Genomic DNA, 21,114 nt, shown 5'->3' on the forward strand with positions numbered 1-21,114 from the left:
CGTCCAACACCACCGTCAACACCACCGTCAACACCACCGTCAACACAACCATCAACACCACCTTCAACACCACCGTCAACACCACCTTCAACACCACCGTCAACACCACCGTCAACAATAACACCATCAACACCACCATCAACACCACCATCAACACCACCTTCAACACCACCGTCAACACCACCGTCAACACCACCTTCAACACCACCGTCAAAACCACCGTCAACAATAACACCATCAACACCACCATCAATAACACCATCAACACCACCATCAACACCACCATCAACACCACCTTCAACACCACCATCAACACCACCGTCAACACCACCGTCAACAATAACACCATCAACACCACCATCAATAACACCATCAACACCACCATCAACACCACCGTCAACAATAACACCATCAACACCACCATCAATAACACCATCAACACCACCATCAACAGTGACACCGCCAACACCACCATCAACACCACCATCAACACCACCATCAACACCACCTTCAACACCACCATCAAAACCACCGTCAACACCACCTTCAACACCACCATCAACACCACCATCAACACCACCATCAACACCACCGTCAACACCACCTTCAACAATAACACCATCAACACCACCATCAACAGTGACATCATCAACACCACCATCAACACCACCGTCAACACCACCTTCAACAATAACACTATCAACACCACCATCAACACCACCTTCAACACCAATATCAACACCACCGTCAACACCACCGTCAACACCACCTTCAATACCATCATCAACAATAATACCATCAACACCACCATCAACACCACCATCAACACCACCATCAACACCACCATCAACACCACCACCATCATCAATCACACCATCAACAACACCACCACCATCAACACCACCATGAACACCACCATCAACACCACCATCAACACCACCATCAACAATCACACCATCAACACCACCATCAACACCACTATCAACACCAACATCAACAATAACACCTTCAACACCACCATCAACACGACCATCAACACAACCGTCAACACCACCATTAGCAATCAGACCATCAACACCACCATCAACACCACCATTAACACCACCATCAACACCACCATCAACACCACCATCAACACCACCATCAACACCACCATCATCAACACCACCATCAACAATCACACCATCAACACCACAGTCAACACCACCATCAACACCACCATCAACACCACAATCAACACCACTATCAACAATAACACCATCAACACCACCATCAACACGACCATCAACACAACCGTCAACACCACCAATAATAATCAGACCATCAACACCACCTTCAACACCACCATTAACACCACCATCAACACCACCATCAACACCACCATCAACACCACCATCAACACCACCATCACCATCATCAACACCACCATCAACAATCACACCATCAACACCACCGTCAACACCACCATCAACACCACCGTCAACACCACCATCAATAATCACAGCGTCAACACCACCATCAACACCACTATCAACACCACCATCAACAATAACACCATCAACACCACCATCAACACGACCATCAACACAACCGTCAACACTACCATCAACACCACCATCAATAATCACACCGTCAACACCACCATCAACACCACCATCAACACCACCATCATCAATTACACCATCAACACCACCACCACCATCAACACCACCATCAACACCACCATCAACAATCACACCGTCAACACCACCATCAACACCACCATCAACAATCACACCGTCAACACCACCATCAACACCACTATCAACACCACCATCAACAATAACACCATCAACACCACCATCAACACGACCATCAACACAACCGTCAACACCACCAATAATAATCAGACCATCAACACCACCTTCAACACCACCATTAACACCACCATCAACACCACCATCAACACCACCATCAACACCACCATCAACACCACCATCACCATCATCAACACCACCATCAACAATCACACCATCAACACCACCGTCAACACCACCATCAACACCACCGTCAACACCACCATCAATAATCACACCGTCAACACCACCATCAACACCACTATCAACACCACCATCAACAATAACACCATCAACACCACCATCAACACGACCATCAACACAACCGTCAACACTACCATCAACACCACCATCAATAATCACACCGTCAACACCACCATCAACACCACTATCAACACCACCATCAACAATAACACCATCAACACCACCATCAACACGACCATCAACACAACTTTCAACACTACCATCAACACCACCATTAACACCACCATCAACACCACCATCAACACCACCATCAACACCACCATCAACACCACCATCATCAACACCACCATCAACAATCACACCATCAACACCACCGTCAACACCACCATCAACACCACCGTCAACACCACCATCAATAATCACACCGTCAACACCACCATCAACACCACTATCAACACCACCATCAACAATAACACCATCAACACCACCATCAACACGACCATCAACACAACCGTCAACACTACCATCAACACCACCATCAATAATCACACCGTCAACACCACCATCAACACCACTATCAACACCACCATCAACAATAACACCATCAACACCACCATCAACACGACCATCAACACAACCGTCAACACTACCATCAACACCACCATTAACAACACCATCAACACCACCATCAACACCACCATCAACACCACCATCAACACCACCACTACCATCATCAACACCACCATCAACAATCACACCATCAACACCACCGTCAACACCACGATCAACACTACCGTCAACACCACCATCAACACCACCATCAACACCACCATCAACACCACCACCATCATCAACACCACCATCAACAATCACACCATCAACACCACTGTCAACACCACCATCAACACCACCATCAACACGACCGTCAACAATAACACCATCAACACCACCATCAATAACACCATCAACACCACCATCAACACCACCATCAACACCACCTTCAACACCACCATCAACACCACCGTCAACACCACCGTCAACAATAACACCATCAACACCACCATCAATAACACCATCAACACCACCATCAACACCACCATCAACAATCACACCGTCAACACCACCATCAACACCACCATCAACACCACCATCAACAATCACACCGTAAACACCACCATAAACACCACTATCAACACCACCATCAACAATAACACCATCAACACCACCATCAACACTACCATCAACACAACCGTCAACACCACCATTAATAATCACACCATCAACACCACCATCAACACCACCATCAACACCACCATCAACACCACCATCAACACCACCATCAACACCACCACCACCATCATCAACACCACCATCAACAATCACACCATCAACACCACCGTCAACACCACCATCAACACCACCGTCAACACCACCATCAACACCACCATCAACAACATCAACACCACCATCAACAATCACACCGTCAACACCACCATCAACACCACCATCAACACCACCATCAATAATCACACCGTCAACACCACCATCAACACCACTATCAACACCACCATCAACAATAACACCATCAACACCACCATCAACACGACCATCAACACAACCGTCAACACTACCATCAACACCACCATTAACAACACCATCAACACCACCATCAACACCACCATCAACACCACCATCAACACCACCACTACCATCATCAACAAGCACCATCAACAATCACACCATCAACACCACCGTCAACACCACCATCAACACTACCGTCAACACCACCATCAACACCACCATCAACACCACCATCAACACCACCACCATCATCAACACCACCATCAACAATCACACCATCAACACCACTGTCAACACCACCATCAACACCACCATCAACACGACCGTCAACAATAACACCATCAACACCACCATCAATAACACCATCAACACCACCATCAACACCACCATCAACACCACCTTCAACACCACCATCAACACCACCGTCAACACCACCGTCAACAATAACACCATCAACACCACCATCAATAACACCATCAACACCACCATCAACACCACCGTCAACAATAACACCATCAACACCACCATCAATAACACCATCAACACCACCATCAACAGTGACACCGCCAACACCACCATCAACACCACAATCAACACCACCATCAACACCACCATCAACACCACCATCAACACCACCGTCAACACCACCTTCAACAATAACACCATCAACACCACCATCAACACCACCATCAACAGTGACATCATCAACACCACCATCAACACCACCGTCAACACCACCTTCAACAATAACACTATCAACACCACCATCAACACCACCTTCAACACCACCATCAACATCACCGTCAACACCACCGTCAACACCACCTTCAACACCATCATCAACCATAACACCATCAACACCACCATCAACACCACCATCAACACCACCACCATCATCAATCACACCATCAACACCACCACCACCACCACCATCAACACCACCATCAACACCACCATCAACACCACCATCAACAATCACACCGTCAACACCACCATCAACACCACCATCAACACCACCATCAACAATCACACCGTCAACACCACCATCAACACCACTATCAAAACCACCATCAACAATAACACCATCAACACCACCATCAACACGACCATCAACACAACCGTCAACACCACCATTAACAATCACACCATCAACACCACCATCAACACCACCATTAACACCACCATCAACACCACCATCAACACCACCATCAACACCACCATCAACACCACCACCACCACCATCATCAACACCACCATCAACAATCACACGATCAACACCACAGTCAACACCACCATCAACACCACCGTCAACACCACCATCAACACCACCATCAACACCACCATCAACAATCACACCATCAACACCACCACCATCAACACCACCATCAACACCACCATCAACACCACCATCAACAATCACACCGTCAACACCACCATCAACACCACTATCAACACCTCCATCAACAATAACACAATCAACACCGCCATCAACACGACCATCAACACAACCGTCAACACCACCATTAATAATCACACCATCAACACCACCATCAACACCACCATTAACACCACCATCAACACCACCATCAACACCACCATCAACACCACCATCATTAACACCACCATCAACAATCACACCATCAACACCACCGTCAACACCACCATCAACACCACTGTCAACACCACCATCAACACCACCATCAACACCACCATCAACACCACCATCAACAATCACACCGTCAACACCACCATCAACACCACCATCAACACCACCATCAACAATCACACCATCAACACCACCATCAACACCACTATCAACACCACCATCAACAATAACACCATCAACACCACCATCAACACGACCATCAACACAACCGTCAACACTACCATCAACACCACCATTAACAACACCATCAACACCACCATCAACACCACCACTACCATCATCAACACCACCATCAACAATCACACCATCAACACCACCGTCAACACCACCATCAACACTACCGTCAACACCACCATCAACACCACCATCAACACCACCATCAACACCACCACCATCATCAACACCGCCATCAACAATCACACCATCAACACCACTGTCAACACCACCATCAACACCACCATCAACACCACCGTCAACAATCACACCATCAACACCACCGTCAACACCACCATCAACACCACCATAAACACCACCATCAACACCACCACCAACACCACCATAAGCAATCACACCATCAACACCATCATCAACACCACCATCAACACCACCATCAACACCACCATCAACAATCACACCATCAACACCACCATCAACACCACCATTAACACCACCATCAACACCACCATCAACACCACCATCAACACCACCATCAACACCACCATCATCAACACCACCATCAACAATAACACCATCAACACCACCGTCAACATCACCATCAACACCACCGTCAACACCACCATCAACACCACCATCAACACCACCATCAACACCACCTTCAACACCACCATCAACACCACCGTCAACACCACCGTCAACAATAACACCATCAACACCACCATCAATAACACCATCAACACCACCATCAACACCACCGTCAACAATCACACCGTCAACACCACCATCAACACCACCATCAACACCACCATCAACAATCACACCGTCAACACGACCATCAACACCACTATCAACACCACCATCAACATCACCATCAACACCACCACCACCACCATCATCAACACCACCATCAACAATCACACAATCAACACCACCATCAACACCACCATCAACACGACCATCAACACAACCGTCAACACCACCATCAACACCACCATTAACACCACCATCAACACCACCATCAACACCACCATCAACACCACCATTAACATCACCATCAACACCACCACCACCACCATCATCAACACCACCATCAACAATCACACCATCAACACCACCGTCAACACCACCATCAACACTACCGTCAACACCACCATCAACACCACCATCAACACCACCATCAACACCACCACCATCATCAACACCACCATCAACAATCACACCATCAACACCACCGTCAACACCACCATCAACACCACCATCAACAACACCGTCAACAATCACACCATCAACACCACCGTCAACACCACCATCAACACTACCATCAACACCACCATCAACACCACCACCAACACCACCATCAGCAATCACACCATCAACACCATCATCAACACCACCATCAACACCACCATCAACACCACCATCAACAATCACACCATCAACACCACCATCAACACCACCATCAACACCACCATCAACAATCACACCATCAACACCACCATCAACACCACCGTCAACACCACCGTCAACACCACCGTCAACACCACCATCAACACCACCATCAACACCACCTTCAACACCACCGTCAACACCACCTTCAACACCACCGTCAACACCACCGTCAACAATAACACCATCAACACCACCATCAATAACACCATCAACACCACCATCAACACCACCATCAACACCACCTTTAACACCACCATCAACACCACCGTCAACACCACCGTCAACACCACCGTCAACAATAACACCATCAACACCACCATCAATAACACCATCAACACCACCATCAACACCACCATCAACACCACCGTCAACACCACCATCAACACCACCGTCAACACCACAGTCAACAATAACACCATCAACACCACCATCAATAACACCATCAACACCACCATCAACACCACCATCAACAATAACACCATCAAAACCACCATCAATAACACCATCAACACCACCATCAACAGTGACACCGCCAACACCACCATCAACACCACCATCAACACCACCATCAACACCACCTTCAACACCACCATCAAAACCACCGTCAACACCACCTTCAACACCACCATCAACACCACCATCAACACCACCATCAACACCACCATCAACACCACCATCAACACCACCATCAACACCACCATCATCAACACCACCATCAACAATAACACCATCAACACCACCGTCAACATCACCATCAACACCACCGTCAACACCACCATCAACACCACCATCAACACCACCATCAACACCACCATCAACAATCACACCGTCAACACCACCATCAACACCACCATCAACACCACCATCAACAATCACACCGTCAACACGACCATCAACACCACTATCAACACCACCATCAACATCACCATCAACACCACCACCACCACCATCATCAACACCACCATCAACAATCACACAATCAACACCACCATCAACACCACCATCAACACGACCATCAACACAACCGTCAACACCACCATCAACACCACCATTAACACCACCATCAACACCACCATCAACACCACCATCAACACCACCATTAACATCACCATCAACACCACCACCACCACCATCATCAACACCACCATCAACAATCACACCATCAACACCACCGTCAACACCACCATCAACACTACCGTCAACACCACCATCAACACAACCATCAACACCACCATCAACACCACCACCATCATCAACACCACCATCAACAATCACACCATCAACACCACCGTCAACACCACCATCAACACCACCATCAACAACACCGTCAACAATCACACCATCAACACCACCGTCAACACCACCATCAACACTACCATCAACACCACCATCAACACCACCACCAACACCACCATCAGCAATCACACCATCAACACCATCATCAACACCACCATCAACACCACCATCAACACCACCATCAACAATCACACCATCAACACCACCATCAACACCACCATCAACACCACCATCAACAATCACACCATCAACACCACCATCAACACCACCGTCAACACCACCGTCAACACCACCGTCAACACCACCATCAACACCACCATCAACACCACCTTCAACACCACCGTCAACACCACCTTCAACACCACCGTCAACACCACCGTCAACAATAACACCATCAACACCACCATCAATAACACCATCAACACCACCATCAACACCACCATCAACACCACCTTTAACACCACCATCAACACCACCGTCAACACCACCGTCAACACCACCGTCAACAATAACACCATCAACACCACCATCAATAACACCATCAACACCACCATCAACACCACCATCAACACCACCGTCAACACCACCATCAACACCACCGTCAACACCACCGTCAACAATAACACCATCAACACCACCATCAATAACACCATCAACACCACCATCAACACCACCGTCAACAATAACACCATCAACACCACCATCAATAACACCATCAACACCACCATCAACAGTGACACCGCCAACACCACCATCAACACCACCATCAACACCACCATCAACACCACCTTCAACACCACCATCAAAACCACCGTCAACACCACCTTCAACACCACCATCAACACCACCATCAACACCACCATCAACACCACCGTCAACACCACCTTCAACAATAACACCATCAACACCACCATCAACACCACCATCAACAGTGACATCATCAACACCACCATCAACACCACCTTCAACACCACCTTCAACAATAACACTATCAACACCACCATCAACACCACCTTCAACACCACCATCAACACCACCGTCAACACCACCGTCAACACCACCTTCAACACCATCATCAACAATAACACCATCAACACCACCATCAACACCACCATCAACACCACCATCAACACCACCACCATCATCAATCACACCATCAACACCACCACCACCATCAACACCACCATCAACACCACCATCAACACCACCATCAACAATCACACCGTCAACACCACCATCAACACCACCATCAACACCACCATCAACAATCACACCGTCAACACCACCATCAACACCACTATTAACACCACCATCAACAATAACACCATCAACACCACCATCAACACGACCATCAACACAACCGTCAACACCACCATTAACAATCACACCATCAACACCACCATCAACACCACCATTAACACCACCATCAACACTACCATCAACACCACCATCAACACCACCATCAACACCACCACCACCATCATCAACACCACCATCAACAATCACACCATCAACACCACCGTCAACACCACCATCAACACCACCGTCAACACCACCATCAACACCACCATCAACACCACCATCATCAATCACACCATCAACACCACCACCATCAACACCACCATCAACACCACCATCAACAATCATACCGTCAACACCACCATCAACACCACCATCAACACCACCATCAACAATCACACCGTCAACACCACCATCAACACCACTATCAACACCACCATCAACAATAACACCATCAACACCACCATCAACACGACCATCAACACAACCGTCAACACCACCATTAATAATCACACCATCAACACCACCATCAACACCACCATCAACACCACCATCAACACCACCATCAACACCACCATCAACACCACCACCACCATCATCAACACCACCATCAACAATCACACCATCAACACCACCGTCAACACCACCATCAACACCACCGTCAACACCACCATCAACACCACCATCAACACCACCATCAACACCACCATCAACAATCACACCGTCAACACCACCATCAACACCACCATCAACACCACCATCAACAATCACACCGTCAACACCACCATCAACACCACTATCAACACCACCATCAACAATAACACCATCAACACCACCATCAACACGACCATCAACACAACCGTCAACACTACCATCAACACCACCATTAACAACACCATCAACACCACCATCAACACCACCATCAACACCACCATCAACACCACCATCAACACCACCACTACCATCATCAACACCACCATCAACAATCACACCATCAACACCACCGTCAACACCACCATCAACACTACCGTCAACACCACCATCAACACCACCATCAACACCACCATCAACACCACCACCATCATCAACACCACCATCAACAATCACACCATCAACACCACTGTCAACACCACCATCAACACCACCATCAACACCACCGTCAACAATCACACCATCAACACCACCGTCAACACCACCATCAACACCACCATAAACACCACCATCAACACCACCACCAACACCACCATCAGCAATCACACCATCAACACCATCATCAACACCACCATCAACACCACCATCAACACCACCATCAACAATCACACCATCAACACCACCATCAACACCACCATTAACACCACCATCAACACCACCATCAACACCACTATCAACACCACCATCAACACCACCATTATCAACACCACCATCAACAATAACACCATCAACACCACCGTCAACACCACCATCAACACCACCGTCAACACCACCATCAACACCACCATCAACACCACCATCAACAATCACACCGTCAACACCACCATCAACACCACCATCAACACCACCATCAACAATCACACCGTCAACACGACCATCAACACCACTATCAACACCACCATCAACAATAACACCATCAACACCACCATCAACACGACCATCAACATAACCGTCAACACCACCATCAACACCACAATTAACACCACCATCAACACCACCATCAACACCACCATCAACACCACCATCAACATCACCATCAACACCACCACCATCATCAACACCACCATCAACAATCACACCATCAACACCACCGTCAACACCACCATCAACACCACCATCAACACCACCATCAACACCACCATCAACACCACCACCATCATCAACACCACCATCAACAATCACACCATCAACACCACCGTCAACACCACCATCAACACCACCATCAACACCACCATCAACAATCACACCATCAACACCACCACCAACACCACCATCAGCAATCACACCATCAACACCGTCATCAACACCACCATCAACACCACCATCAACACCACCATCAACAATCACACCATCAACACCACCATCAACACCACCATCAACACCACCATCAACAATCACACCATCAACACCACCATCAACACCACCGTCACCACCATCATCAACACCACCATCAACACCACTATCAACACCACCGTCAACACCACCGTCAACACCACCATCAACACCACCGTCAACACCACCGTCAACACCACCATCAACAATCACACCATCAACACCACCATCAACACCACCATCAACAATCACACCATCAACACCACCATCAACACCACCATCAAGACCACCATCAACACCACCGTCAACACCACCATCAACACCACCATCAACAATCACACCATCAACAATCACATCATCAACACCACCGTCAACATCACCGTCAACATCACCATCAACAATCACACCATCAACAATCACACCATCAACACCACCGTCAACACCACCATCAACAATCACACCATCAACACCACCGTCAACACCACCATCAACAATCACACCATCAACAATCACACCATCAACACCACCGTCAACACCACCATCAACACCACCATCAACACCACCGTTAACTCCACCATCAACAATCACACCATCAACACCACCATCAACACCGTCAACACCACCGTCAACACCACCATCAACACCACCATCAACAATCACACCATCAACACCACCATCAACACCACCATCAACACCACCATCAACAATCACACCATCAACACCACCATCAACACCACCATCAACACCACCATCAACAATCACACCATCAACACCACCATCAACACCACCATCAACACCGTCAACACCACCGTCAACACCACCATCAACACCACCATCAACACCACCATCAACACCACCTTCAACACCACCATCAACACCACCATCACCACCACCGTCAACACCACCGTCAACACCACCATCAACACCACCATCAACACCGCCATCAACAATTACACCGTCAACACCACCATCAACACCACCATCAACACCACCATCAACTCCACCATCAACACCACAGTCAACACCACCATCAACAATCACACCGTCAACACCACCATCAACACCACCATCAACAATCACACCATCAACACCACCGTCAACACCACCGTCAACACCACCATCAACAATCACACCATCCACACCACCGTTAACAGTGACACCATCAACACCACCATCAACACCACCATCAACAATCACACCATCAACACCACCAGCAGCAATGACACCGTCAACACCACCGTCAACAATGACACCGTCAACACCACCTTCAACGCCACCATCAACAATAATACCATCAACAACGCTACAACCGCCATGAAGAACACAACAACCACCACCATCAGCAACATCAACGACAACAACATTACAAGCACCATCAATACCATCAACAACAACACTACGACCACTATTAACAACACTACAACCACCATTAATACCACCATTACCAATAACAACAACAACGTTACAACCAACATCAACAATAACATCACCGTCATAGAGAACAGCATTGGCACCACCACTCCCACCACTGCCACCACCATCAACACCACCACGTTTACCATCACAACCGCCGCAGAATTACAGAGGAAACACCACGATCACTGCCATACAGAACACGTGACACTGTCGTCATCACAACCACCACCACCGCATGGGATACAGAGCACACCATCAGAAACATGCAGAACATCGGCGGATCCATTTCCCCTATTACTTTATGTAAATGATGACAAATTCATCAGACATAAATGTGTGTCCAGGCTGGATACAAGGAAGATGTTTTTTGTTATATACATATACAAAAAAAAGCACACGCAACAAATTGATTTATTGACAACAAAATTAATTAAATTTAGTAGTTGGCTACACCACGACTGGGCTGGAGAGGCCCAGGCACCAGGCCATGAAGAGAAGGGCAGCGGGGGGCGAAATTGAACACGGCGGCGGGCCCCAATTCATTCATTGCACCAGGGCACATGCCAAGCACGCTAAGCCATTAGTCGCAAGGTTTGGTAGTGGAACGTACACTTAAGTCCAGTCAGGTGCCCCCCCCCCCCCACCACTGCTATATATTTCGAGCTGGGGCATTCTTTCCCCTGAAAGAAAAAAAGGCACTCCCAATTTTTTTTTTAAAGAGCTTCCCGGAAAGTGCATTGCCCAGACGGTCACTCGTTGAAAGCTCCCCCACGCCCCCTCCACCTCCACCGTTAGGACGACCACGCTTTACGTGGCCACACGCTGCTGCTGGGAGCTGACGTCAAATGCCACGGTCGTGGACTGTGCTCAAGTGTGGCTGCGCGCTCAGGATAAACAGGGTCACCTGGCAAAGATGTTAACTCCCTCGCCCGGTATGCAAGGAGGTTGTGGGTTTCATCCCAACGCTGACAATGCCTGCTGTATATTTGGAGCCACCGATTTCACGTCTCTCTCTCTCTCCCCCCCCCCCCCCCCCGTGGTCGCGTGGATTTTTTTCCTCCGGGTCCTCCGGTTTTTCCCCTCTTTATAATTTATCATCAACGTCATGCCGTGTAGAGTATTTGGCTGCTTTAAATTTCCACGCGACGATAAGCCACTTCGGTGAGCTATCATTTGTGATCGCCAAGTCGCTACTGAAAAAATAAGTAAATATTTAAAAAAATACTTTTTTTTTAAACACGCTTTCATTAAATGTACCGTACTCTTTTGATTTAAAGCTTTCGTGACTGCAAGGATTCATCTTCTTTGGTTCTTTCGGTAAAGTCACCACGTAGAATGAGAATAAAATACGAAATTGATAAAATAAAATAACACAATAAAATTATCACGACGTTTCGGCCACAACACAAGCGGCCTTCATCAGTCTCGTCCCTTCACCTGACGAAGGCCGCTTGTGTTGTGGCCGAAACGTCGTGAGAATTTTATTGCGTTATTGTTATTTTATCAATTTATCATTTTATTCTCATTCTACGTGGTGACTTTACCGAAAGAACCAATGGAGATGTACCGTACTGGCAAATGTCAAAACTCCACGACTCCAGGAAGTGGTCCTGACGCTTGCCACAACGTAAGGGGGGGGGCCCGTGGTGGTTTAGAGGCAACGTCAGTTGAGCAGTGGACAATTAGACCCAAGCCGACAAAAAAAAAGATTGTTTGAATTGTATGTTAATGATAGAATGTAGCATCGTCGTCGGCATGACACAAGCATACCCAAGTTTTGCAGTCGACAGCGCATTGGGAAGCGGGTTAAAATTGAGTTACGAGATTCGAGGATACGACAACAGACAGAGTGAGTTAAATAGAAGCGTGTAAAACGAGCTATATAGCTCAGTGGGTCTTAACTGGTAACAAAAAAAATATATAGTAAAGAGTAATATATATAGTAAAGAATAATAAGAAAAAGGGTCGCCTAGTAGCGTCGTGTCCGTGGGGACTGCCACGCTCCGGCCAAGGGCAAGCAACTGATGATGATGATGAGCATGAAGTAAACACCACATATATTATTTTTTTATTTAAAGCTTTCGTGACTGCAGGGATTCATATTCTTGGTTCTTTCGGTAAAGTCACCACCACGTAGAAGGGAAACAATAAAATAACAAAAATATAAAAACAATACAATTCTCACGACGTTTCGACTGCAACGCAAGCAATCATCATCAGGTGTGAAAACCACAACAAGACAATTTTTCAAGAAAATATTTAAAATTTTCTTGCTGTGGTTTTCACACCTGATGATGATTGCTTGTGTTGCAGTCGAAACGTCGTGAGAATTTTATTGTTTTATATTTTTATTATTTTATTGTTTCCCTTCTACGTGGTGACTTTACCGAAAGAACCAATAATATATATACCACATATTTTCCTGTATCACTTTGGAATGTGCAGGCTTTGATTAATCATCAGCGAGTGCGAAGTTGCCAGGGCAGGAAGGGACAGTGAGGGAAATAAATAATTGTTGCCTGTACTATGCTCCTATGGGTAAAGTGACGTAGAAAGAAAATAAATTAAATAATATAGTACGACGTTTCAATTGCAACACAAGCAACCGTCATCAGGTAGAACTAAATTTGAGAGAGAGACAAAACACAGACACGGAGACACACAGACAGACACACAAGCAGAGAGAGAGACAACACAAAGATACACAGAGAGAGACAGACAACACAGACACGGAGACACACAGACACACAAGCAGAGAGAGAGAGACAACACAGAGGCACACAGAGAGAGACACACAACACAGACACAGAGACACACAGACGGACACACAAGCAGAGAGAGAGACAACACAGAGACACACAGAGAGAGACACACAGCACAGACACGGAGACACACAGAAAGACACAAGCAGAGAGGGACAACACAGAGACACACAGAGAGAGACACACAACACAGACACGGAGACACACAAACGGACACACAAGCAGAAAGAGAGAGACAACACAGAGACACACAGAGAGAGACACACAACACAACACAGACACGGAGACACACAGACAGACACACAAGCAGAGAGAGACAACACAGAGACACACAGAGAGAGACACACAACACAGACACGGAGACACACAGACAGACACACAAGCAGAGAGAGACAACACAGAGACACACAGAGAGAGACACACAATACAGACACGGAGACACAGACAGACACACAAGCAGAGAGAGACAACACAGAGACACACAGAGAGAGACACACAACACAAACACGGAGACACACAGAGAGACACACAAGCAGAGAGAGACAACACAGAGACACACACAACACAGACACGGAGACACACAGAGAGACACACAAGCAGAGAGAGACAACACAGAGACACACAGAGAGAGACACACAACACAGACACGGAGACACACACACAGATACACAAGCAGAGAGAGACAACACAGAGACACAGAGAGAGACACACAACACAGACACGGAGACACACAGAAAGACACACAAGCAGAGAGACAAGACAGAGACACACAGAGAGAGACACACAACACAGACACGGAGACACACAGACAGACACACAAGCAGAGAGAAACAACAAAGAGACACACAGATAGAGAGACACACAACACAGACACGGAGACACACAGACAGACACACAAGCAGAGAGAGAGACAACACAGAGACACACAGAGAGAGACACACAACACAGACACGGAGACACACAGACAGACACACAAGCAGAGAGAGAGAGACAACACAGAGACACACAGAGAGAGACACACAACACAGACACGGTTACATACAGACGGACACACAAGCAGAGAGAGAGACAACACAGAGACACACAGAGAGAGACACACAACACAGACACGGAGACACACAGACACACAAGCAAAGAGAGACAACACAGAGACACACAGAGAGAGACACACAACACAGACAGGGAGACACACAGACAGACACACAAGCAGAGAGAGAGAGACAACACAGAGACACACAGAGAGAGACACACAACACAGACACGGAGACACACAGACAGACACACAAGCAGAGAGAGACAACACAGAGACACACAGAGAGAGACACACAACACAGACACGGAGACACAGACAGACACACAAGCAGAGAGAGACATCACAGAGACACACAGAGAGAGACACACAACGCAGACACGGAGACACACAGAAAGACACACAAGCAGAGAGAGACAAGACAGAGACACAAAGAGAGAGACACACAACACAGACACGGAGACACACAGACAGACACACAAGCAGAGAGAAACAACACGGAGACACACAGAGAGAGACACACAACACAGACACGGAGACACACAGACAGACAAGCAGAGCGAGACAACATAGAGACACACAGAGAGAGACACACAACACAGACACGGAGACATACAGACAGACACACAAGCAGAGAGAGACAACACAGAGACACACAGAGGGAGACACACAACACAGACACGGAGACACACAGAAAGACACAAGCAGAGAGGGACAACACAGAGACACACAGAGAGAGACACACAACACAGACACGGAGACACACAAACGGACACACAAGCAGAAAGAGAGAGACAACACAGAGACACACAGAGAGAGACACACAACACAACACAGACACGGAGACACACAGACAGACACACAAGCAGAGAGAGACAACACAGAGACACACAGAGAGAGACACACAACACAGACACGGAGACACACAGACAGACACACAAGCAGAGAGAGACAACACAGAGACACACAGAGAGAGACACACAATACAGACACGGAGACACAGACAGACACACAAGCAGAGAGAGACAACACAGAGACACACAGAGAGAGACACACAACACAAACACGGAGACACACAGAGAGACACACAAGCAGAGAGAGACAACACAGAGACACACACAACACAGACACGGAGACACACAGAGAGACACACAAGCAGAGAGAGACAACACAGAGACACACAGAGAGAGACACACAACACAGACACGGAGACACACACACAGATACACAAGCAGAGAGAGACAACACAGAGACACAGAGAGAGACACACAACACAGACACGGAGACACACAGAAAGACACACAAGCAGAGAGACAAGACAGAGACACACAGAGAGAGACACACAACACAGACACGGAGACACACAGACAGACACACAAGCAGAGAGAAACAACAAAGAGACACACAGATAGAGAGACACACAACACAGACACGGAGACACACAGACAGACACACAAGCAGAGAGAGAGACAACACAGAGACACACAGAGAGAGACACACAACACAGACACGGAGACACACAGACAGACACACAAGCAGAGAGAGAGAGACAACACAGAGACACACAGAGAGAGACACACAACACAGACACGGTTACATACAGACGGACACACAAGCAGAGAGAGAGACAACACAGAGACACACAGAGAGAGACACACAACACAGACACGGAGACACACAGACACACAAGCAAAGAGAGACAACACAGAGACACACAGAGAGAGACACACAACACAGACAGGGAGACACACAGACAGACACACAAGCAGAGAGAGAGAGACAACACAGAGACACACAGAGAGAGACACAACACAGACACGGAGACACACAGACAGACACACAAGCAGAGAGAGACAACACAGAGACACACAGAGAGAGACACACAACACAGACACGGAGACACACAGACAGACACACAAGCAGAGAGAGACAACACAGAGACACACAGAGAGAGACACACAACACAGACACGGAGACACAGACAGACACACAAGCAGAGAGAGACATCACAGAGACACACAGAGAGAGACACACAACGCAGACACGGAGACACACAGAAAGACACACAAGCAGAGAGAGACAAGACAGAGACACAAAGAGAGAGACACACAACACAGACACGGAGACACACAGACAGACACACAAGCAGAGAGAAACAACACAGAGACACACAGAGAGAGACACACAACACAGACACGGAGACACACAGACAGACAAGCAGAGCGAGACAACATAGAGACACACAGAGAGAGACACACAACACAGACACGGAGACATACAGACAGACACACAAGCAGAGAGAGACAACACAGAGACACACAGATAGATAGACACACAACACAGACACGGAGACACAGAAAGACACACAAGCAGAGAGAGACAACACAGAGACACAGAGAGAGACACACACAACACAGACACGGAGACACACAGAGAGACACACAAGCAGAGAGAGACAACACAGAGACACAGAGAGAGAGACACACAACACAGGCACGGAGACACACAGACGGACACACAAGCAGAGAGACAACACAGAGACACACAGAGAGAGACACACAACACAGACACGGAGACACACAGACGGACACACAAGCAAAGAGAGACAACACAGAGACACACAGAGAGAGACACACAACACAGACACGGTTACATACAGACGGACACACAAGCAGAGAGAGAGACAACACAGAGACACACAGAGAGAGACACACAACACAGACACGGAGACACACAGACACACAAGCAAAGAGAGACAACACAGAGACACACAGAGAGAGACACACAACACAGACAGGGAGACACACAGACAGACACACAAGCAGAGAGAGAGAGACAACACAGAGACACACAGAGAGAGACACAACACAGACACGGAGACACACAGACAGACACACAAGCAGAGAGAGACAACACAGAGACACACAGAGAGAGACACACAACACAGACACGGAGACACACAGACAGACACACAAGCAGAGAGAGACAACACAGAGACACACAGAGAGAGACACACAACACAGACACGGAGACACAGACAGACACACAAGCAGAGAGAGACATCACAGAGACACACAGAGAGAGACACACAACGCAGACACGGAGACACACAGAAAGACACACAAGCAGAGAGAGACAAGACAGAGACACAAAGAAAGAGACACACAACACAGACACGGAGACACACAGACAGACACACAAGCAGAGAGAAACAACACAGAGACACACAGAGAGAGACACACAACACAGACACGGAGACACACAGACAGACAAGCAGAGCGAGACAACATAGAGACACACAGAGAGAGACACACAACACAGACACGGAGACATACAGACAGACACACAAGCAGAGAGAGACAACACAGAGACACACAGATAGATAGACACACAACACAGACACGGAGACACAGAAAGACACACAAGCAGAGAGAGACAACACAGAGACACAGAGAGAGACACACACAACACAGACACGGAGACACACAGAGAGACACACAAGCAGAGAGAGACAACACAGAGACACAGAGAGAGAGACACACAACACAGGCACGGAGACACACAGACGGACACACAAGCAGAGAGACAACACAGAGACACACAGAGAGAGACACACAACACAGACACGGAGACACACAGACGGACACACAAGCAAAGAGAGACAACACAGAGACACACAGAGAGAGACACACAACACAGACACGGAGACACACAGACACACAAGCAGAGAGAGACAACACAGAGACACACAGAGAGAGTCACACAACACAGACACGGAGACACACAGACGGACACCCAAGCAGAGAGAGACAACACAGAGACACACAGAGAGAGACACACAACACAGACACGGAGACACACAGACAGACCCACAAGCAGAGAGAGACAACACAGAGACAGAGAGAGAGACACACAACACAGACACGGAGACACACAGACGGACACACAAGCAGAGAGAGACAACACAGAGACACAGAGAGAGAGAGACACACAACACAGACACGGAGACACACAGACGGACACACAAGCAGAGAGAGACAACACAGAGACACACAGAGAGAGACACACAACACAGACACGGAGACACACAGACGGACACACAAGCAGAGAGAGAGAGACAACACAGAGACACACAGAGAGAGACACACAACACAGACACGGAGACACACAGACGGACACACAAGCAGAGAGACAAAACGTCGTACTATATTATTTAATTTATTTCCTTTCTACGTGACTTTACCGAAAGAACCAAAGAAGAGTAATTCCTGCAGTCACGAAAGCTTCAAATCAAGTTTCATGCCCCTATGGCTATGCTTGCCGTTGCCTTCACCAACACGCTCAGAGCAGTATGGT

At 47.6% G+C, this 21,114-nt stretch overlaps 1 protein-coding gene across 3 annotated transcripts in view; it reads right to left on the reverse strand.

Annotated features, from left to right (window-relative positions):
* Positions 1–21,114, reverse strand: part of LOC116943054 (coronin-1C-like) — a 100,579-nt gene that overhangs the window by 36,275 nt on the left and 43,190 nt on the right. The gene's annotated exons all lie outside the window — the stretch shown is intronic.

Source organism: Petromyzon marinus, chromosome 1, assembly GCF_048934315.1.
Source record: "Petromyzon marinus isolate PM22_M1 ecotype Great Lakes invasive population chromosome 1, UKy_Petmar_22M1.pri1.0, whole genome shotgun sequence".
Lineage (NCBI taxonomy): Eukaryota > Metazoa > Chordata > Hyperoartia > Petromyzontiformes > Petromyzontidae > Petromyzon > Petromyzon marinus.